Genomic DNA, 7,995 nt, shown 5'->3' on the forward strand with positions numbered 1-7,995 from the left:
ACAAAACAGGGTGTTCACCCAGGAGACCGGAGCTTACATCCCGTCTGAAACCAACAATGTGTAGTTGACTTTGTGTTTGTTGTTGTTTTAACCCAAAAGACAATGTTTTCCTCTAAACTTAACTAAGTGGGTTTTGTTGCCTAAACCTAAATAAGTTGCAGTTTTGTTGCCTAAACCTAAAGAAGTTGTAGTTTTGTTGCCTAAACCTAAAGAAGTTGTAGTTCTTTTGCCTGAACCTAAAGAAGTCGTAGTTTTTTTGCCTAGACCTAAAGAACCTTTTTGTTCGTGTGTTAGAAGGTGTTGCTTTCACGTGTTTCACTTTCACTTTTACAACGTAGGAGGCGTAGTAGGCCCTTAATGACCCACATCTATTGTGCTTATAGCGACTGATAACGCCTATTTAATAGCCTGACAACAGTCGAATCGGGTGGTGTTGGGAAGAAGTAGAGCCTCATTGTTGTTGTTTGCATTGAAAACAAACCTTTTTTTAAAAAAGGAAATGAAGACACCAACAGCCCTCCGAATAATTTCACATTAATTTGCAGCTCCCTAGTATCTAATTTGAGCTTGCTCTCAAAGAAAAGCTTTTGACATGTTTGTCTGCAAAACGGCGGAGTCACCCAATCAGCCAAGGTCTTCTCTATTTAATGAAATAAAGCAGAATCTCCCCTAAACAAAACAGAATGTCTCCTTTCGGTCCGGTACAATACATACAGTGATGCATCCTCCCTAAAAAGTGTCCTCCTTCAAAGTTTGTTCAAAACATACATGGAAATACACAATCAGTACATGCAGACAAATGTCATAATTACATTACATGCCAACTGCGTGAAGACTATAGAAAAAAAAAATGCAAAGCAGAATCCATTTAAAGTTGCAGTTGGTAACTTTAATAAAAATAACTTTTTGGTCATATTTGCTCAGACTGTCACTATATCCTGACAGTAGTGCATGAGACAGATAATGTGTGAAATAATCCAGTTCCTCTGGTACCTCCTAGTGCTCCTAATGGCATTTGCAAGGTTCCACAGCGCCCGAACGAAGGAGTCTCTTCAGCAGCTGTCAATCACTGCTCGTGAAGCTTGTGAACTCCGATCAAACTGTCAAACAAATTTTTTTACGTTAACGCTAATTCGTTTTAACGCCATTCATTTCTTTAACACATTAACGCAACTGCCGATTTTTAGGTTGTAGTGGGTTCAGTTTTAAAACTAGAGCGAGCTCTAAACTTACACTAAAGTATCAGCACAAGTCAGCACACTGACACACTGACAGCTTTTGTTGCCTCTTGGGCTGCAGTTTGACATGTTATGATTTGAGCATATTTTTTATGCTAAATGCAGTACCTGTGAGGGTTTCGGACAATATTTGTCATTGTTGTGTGTTGCTAATTGATTTCAAATAATGAGACAAATATAATAATTATATACATATATTTGCATAAAGCAAGCATATTTGCATATTTGAGTATTAAATACTTGACAAATCTCCCTTTAAGGTACAATTTGAACAGATAAAAAATAAACAATTAATTTGCGATTAATCATGATTAAATATTTTAAGCCCTAACATACATATATATAAAAGGAAAGTTTTTAGTTTTTTTTAATGGATATTGGAATATTATTAGAATCAATTGGATTTCACACTACTGCTCATACATCAGTGATTTAGAAAAACCTCTCAGGGTGAGTGTAAAGGTCAGTTGTCACGTTGCCATGTGACCTAATTATGGAGCATGATGACAACTTGATGAAAAGTGACTTATTTCCATGACAACTGAGCAAACTCTGAGGAAAGACTACAGTTTTTATGGTCAAGACTGAATTTTAACACTCAGAGGTGATTTTAGAAAGGCCATCCATTGTATAGAATTACAGCAGTGGTTCCCAACCTATTTTCCTTGAAGCTTCCCCTACTTGTATGGCTTTAAGAAAAACTGAGCCCCGCCCGGACACCCTCACCCTAAAAAAAATTACAAATCCTTGAACAAAATCCTCAATTTGGATAAAGCGATTCAGTGTATTGAATTAGTTAGTCTTTTTTATTAAATCAACTTTTTTAAGGAATAGAACTCGTCAGTTTCGTCAACATAAATAAAGTGATGACGTCTTGATGGATTTGCCAAGTGAATGCAGATACATAATATAATAATATGATCTTTCTTTTATATAATAGTGTTAGAGCCAAAATATTTTTTTGTTATTGTGGTTAAATGAATGTTATTTATGCTGGTTTATGGTTAATACATGTGCGAAAACTCACTTTGTGAGCACACACGGTCTGTTGGAAACTTGCTAAAGTTACGCAGACTACGTGTGAGCTGCTAACGTAGCACAAATACACACACTGTTTGACACTCGCTACAGTTATGCCGGGCAGACAAAGTATCTTTACGCCGAGCAGACACACAGCTGACAACCTGCTAAACTAAACTAAATGTGCGGTGGAGACTTTCACTGGAAAAGTGGCTCACGACGCTACACGCAGCAACGTGGCTGCTAAGTTAACGCTCCTGGACGGTGAATTGTCAACCAATATCTGTTGTGCTCCTGCAGCTGGTACAAGGCACAAATCTTGTCGGTTAACGGTTAATAATCGGTCAACGAGGATCATCGAAAATGAGCATCCCTAAGTAGAGCATACTGGAAAAATGGACAAGCCATACTGTCCACATCTTCCTCGCCACCTGCGAGTCTATATACGCCGGCACCTCTTTTTTAAAGACGTTTCAGCAAACAGGATGGCACAGATGATCAAGGCAGCACGTTTCTGCCTTGTTAGCATTGTGATCCATACAGACCTCTGCTAGAAAAAAAAACTTTACCTGCCTCAGAGCTTTCAAACAAATCTTTATTGACAACTGTCAACAGCCAGAACGACCCGCAGGAGGCAATGGGCATGTTTTTCTTTCTATTTTACACATACAGTGTGAGCACTCAGGTCGTGGCTGACGATCGGACCGTAAAGTTTGAGCACATAAATCGTGAGCTTTGGCTTTACATCGCAAATGATCTACTCTAGTATAGGAGTAGGAGTTACACAACAACATTTCTAAAATCGTAAAGTGTATGCACAGCTTTAGGGGGGCCCAGACCCCAGGTTAGGAACCACTGCTCTACAGTATATACAAAAATGCAAACCATGACTAATTTTGCTAGATGATGGCTCGTTCTAATATTAAAATTGCATGTATGAGGCAGAGTCTGAGAGGAGAATCATAAAAAGCTCAGAAGTATAAAATGCCCTCAGACCCTCGGGAGCACTGCTGACATGCGGCCGATGTAGAGGAATGGGTGATATAAAATGGTTAAAATGCTGTTGAATATAACTGATTAAACTGTGAATCAAAATGATTGAGGAAGTCGGTTGTTAATGTTTGAAGTGTTATTCACAAGTTCCACAGTTTAAGATGGACAAGTTGGTCTTATAAAAACACAGGTCTGTCAGATACAGATGCATCAAGATGACATGTGAGCATTTACAAGCATCTCTCGGAGAAAAAAACATGATGTAGCCTCTCTGTAATTCCACTGAGTAGATATTTCAACACATTGGGGGGTGAAGTGAAGGGAGGAGGGTAAATTAATCTCGCAGCAGGACAGTTTTGCTCACCTCGTCTCTGATTTATGCTGCCATTTATCCCTGTGTGCCAGGTTTTCATATCTGTGCAGATCGTACGCGAGCGAGAACATAAAAGGTTTCTACAGAATACTAATTCCATTTTTAAAATGTTCCTTAATGCTGAGTCTAGATCTTCAGAGGGCGTTGACATCACTCTCCTGGATACCGACTGACTCAGAGGAGGTTTTCTCAGATAAAAGCCTTGAATGGCTTTATTTGGAATGAATCAATTGAGTGCAATCTTTCAGTATCAAACACTACAAGTGTTCTTTTTTTCTAACATTGATTGTGTCTATTCTTTTTGTGCTGCTCTATCAGAATCAATATTTGTATATTTCTGAGGCTACATTGTCTCAGCTGTGGCTTTTCCTGTCATCTGATGCGACTACGTACAATTACCTGGAAGTTTAAAAGTGTGCTTTCTCTCTTGTGCTTTGATGTCTGCTTGTAAAAGTGCCCTGCTGGGAAGCTACACATGTTTCTAAAACTAAAAAGAAAATAAATTACCGAAAAGTGTTTGTAATTGCTGGCTTCGTGGTTTAGATTCATGCCTGCAAGAGGTCATTTGTTACAGAAATGTGCAAAAATAATCTTCTAAAATTATTCCCACTTAATTTTAAAGAATTATTTCACTCTAATCAAAAATAAATTGTGCGTTATGCATTATTTATAATTCCATTTTCCTTTTTATTTTATTTTATATTTAAATGTGTGTGTTTATTTATTTCATTATGTGTTTATTTATTCAGTTATTTATGTATTTATGCATGATTTCCACTTTGCAATTCACCCCTTATTGATTTCTCCAAATTCATTTATTTCTGTATTCTTTTCTTTATGCATTTCTGCCTCATTATGCTAACTAGGGGCTGCCACATATTTGACTACTATATTATACCATACTATACTATACTATACTATACTGTACTGTACTACACTATACTATACTATACTATACTATACTTATAGCCTGATATATATCGTCAAAATGTGCATCATTGTGATTTTTTTTCCAACATCAACAAATTATGATAATGATAATGTTTGTTATTAAGTGTCACATGAAAGCAGCATTAATTGAATCTCATTCCCTCGTCTGTTCAAACCAACAGAGGCAGAGCTGCACAGTGTTGGATATTACTGTTAAAAGGCGTAGCCCCGTGTGTATTGGTGGCTTCGGGACACATGTAGTGCAGTCGACGTATTTCTAATTTACTGCCTAGTTTGACCGTTTGATCGGAGTTTGCGAATGATTGACAGCTGCTCAGAGACGGCAAGGCTCCAGATCAGCTCTGACTGCTTGTTTTCCTCCGGTCTGTGAAATTGTGCAGATGCACCGGAGGACACAGAGGCACATGATTTTTTTCAGATTATCTGTCTCATGCACTACTGTCAGGATATAGTGACCGTTTTATAAAAATAACTTTTTTAAAAATCAATCTGCTTACTGCTGCTTTACAGTAAGTAACATTTTCAATGCAGGGCTTTTACTTATTACGTATTACACCTTTAACTTCAGTAAAGGATCTGAATATTTCCTCCAATGCACTGAGAACAGTTTTCACAGGAACCACTTTCTACTGAAGAAATAGTCCCTGTGAAAAACTGTTGGCAGCATGTTTTTGTGGATAAGTGTGCTGTTGAATTTTATGTGATGTTTTTCAATGAAATTCCTTTCATCTCCAGAGTATTGGGGAGGAGGCAGAAATGTCAAATAAAACCCTTTTTTTTTGTTATTCAGGTGAACCAATCTTTAACAAGCAGTACTCGAAATATTACTTCATATTTTAATTATTTTTCTTCACAGACTGGCAGATGTTTGCTGAGCAGTGCAGCTCTGTGGAGTTCAGGATGTGTCAACTGACTCACAAAATTGTCTGCGACTCGTCGTGACAACATATCCATCATCACTGGATGCTGGAGACCAAATAAAACACACGATGCGGGATCGGTTTTATTTGATAGAAATCTCTTTGGTAATCTTTACAATTACAAATACACATTATTAAGTACACAAGCTAAAGATGTACACATTTCAAACACTACTCATCTCTATATATTTATATATTTAATGTGGCTGCATGCAGTCAGGGATGGCAGTCTCCTTTAATGAAGACTCGTGACTTTGAGTAGACTCCCGATGAAATGTTTCAGGTTGAAGATCCAGAACAACGGTTCTTTGTTCTTGCCCTGCGTGTACACCCCACCTCGTCTGTTCTCCAGGGTGAATTATGCCGCCTGTCATTCAAACCACATCAAACTGAGGTGATTCACATCTGTACCACGATGCAAAAAATACACGTGCTCACAAACGTTACACTTTGTTTCTCCCCCTTTTACACGGAAAAAATAATGAGCCTGCGCACCGAGCGGGGAACTTCACAGACCTCACTCAGTCGAAGGTTCCTGCCTTTAAATCCCTTGTAATGCAGATGACAACATCGTGCTTCCTCTTCACTCTGATGTGCATCCTCCAGCAGCAGAGTTGCGAAAAATATATATTTTATTTCAGTATTCATTTCTCTTCTGCATATATTAAGTATTCTCTATTACGATTTCTGTCAAGTGTATCGGGGTAATTAGCTATTTGCTAATTAGAGGTGTCAACAAGCTATATTTTCATATCTTTTGCCTCCTTTGTGTACTGACATACAAATTAAAACTCTCACTGAAGGGTTAATTTGAGGTTGTTATATTGTCCCAGTCATTGACACAATCACCCTGCCCTGTAAATGGTGACACATGTCATGTGAGTCAGAAAAACACCCTTCCGTGAAATCCATAAAACTGAAGGCTCTCGGAAAAAGACACACACACCTAACAAGACACACTCATTAATAATGAGTCCAAAAGTGTTTGTGTGGTTTAGATAATTTTTTTTGGAAGATAACTGTAGAGATCTCAGTGGGGGTGTGAGACTTTAGAAAATCTGGGTGAAAGGCTCGTTTCACACAGAGAGAATGAGGTTTTAAAATGTGATGAGTAAACCATTACGTTTTAAGACTCAAGCCCAAATTCATTAGTAGCACCATTCACACCTTCATTAAGCTCTTGTGCTTTCATTCGGTTTTAAACACGTCTGCACATTGCAGCTTTGATGCCACAACTTTATAGCAGAAGGCAGACTTTAGAAAGAGATCTTTTCAAACTAATCTGTATGTGGCAGAAATAGTGAAATCTACTTTAAATGCCCAATAATAAATGTTTTATATTAAAGAGGACCTATCAAGCTCATTTTCAGATTCATGTTTGTATTTTGGGTTTCTACTAGAACGTGTTTACATGCTTTAATGTTCAAAAAACAAAATGTTTTTCTCATACTGTCTGTCTGAATATACCTGTATTCATGCTCTGTCTGAAACGCTCCGTTTTAGCGCATTTCAACGGAATGGCAACGGATTTGCGTTGCTAGGCAACAGCTTGGGTCCATGTTTACATCCTGTAAGCTGATGTCATTCACATACACTGCAATAGGAAATAAACTGAGACACATTTAGTATGTTTACGTTTAAAACTGTAAAATGTTCTAAATGTTGTAGATTTGTGACATCACAAATGAACAGAGATCCTTACAGCTTGTTTCAAACGCACAGTTTCTGAATACAGGTTGCTGTGTATTTCTCCGTATATTGAGCGTTTTGATAGTTTAACAGTATTTATATATCACTTAAACCTGATTTATAATACAAAAGACATGAAAATCTCAATTTTTACAATATAAGACCTTTAACAATGGATTAAAGTACCAGTGTGTAGGGGGATCTTTTGGCAGAAATGGAATATAATATTAATAAGTATGTTTTCTTTAGTGTATAATCATCTGATAATATGAATCGTTGTGTTTTCGTTACCTTAGAGCGAGCCGTTTGACAACGTTACTCGCTGCCGCCGCCGCCTTCTCTCTCTTGTGTCCCCATTCACTTCCCACATACACACACACACTGTAGGCACTGACTCTTCTCCAGATGACCTACACTACTCTTACAACAAATGGTTCTAGAGAGCGCCATTCGCGTTTTCGCGCCGGCCACCGTAGCTCTCCAACACGCTTGGCACACGGGAGAGGCTGTCAGTTGGTTACAATCTCCTCAACTCACCGCTAAGTACTGCCAGATCCTACACACTGGACCTTTAAAGCTGAAGTAGGCGAGATTGGTGCAAATATGATTAAAAAAAGTTATTTTTATAAAACAGTCGTTATATCGTGACAGTAGTATATGAAACAGGTAACCTGAAAAAAACCATGTGCCTCTGTGTCCTCCGGTGCTCTTAACGGCATATGCAAGATTTCACAGACCGGAGGAAAACAAGCAGTAAGAGCTGATCTGAGGTCTGCTGTCCATCTGCCTATTTCTCTCCTCAAATTTTTCA

This window comes from Sebastes umbrosus, chromosome 15 (genome assembly GCF_015220745.1).
Source record: "Sebastes umbrosus isolate fSebUmb1 chromosome 15, fSebUmb1.pri, whole genome shotgun sequence".
Lineage (NCBI taxonomy): Eukaryota > Metazoa > Chordata > Actinopteri > Perciformes > Sebastidae > Sebastes > Sebastes umbrosus.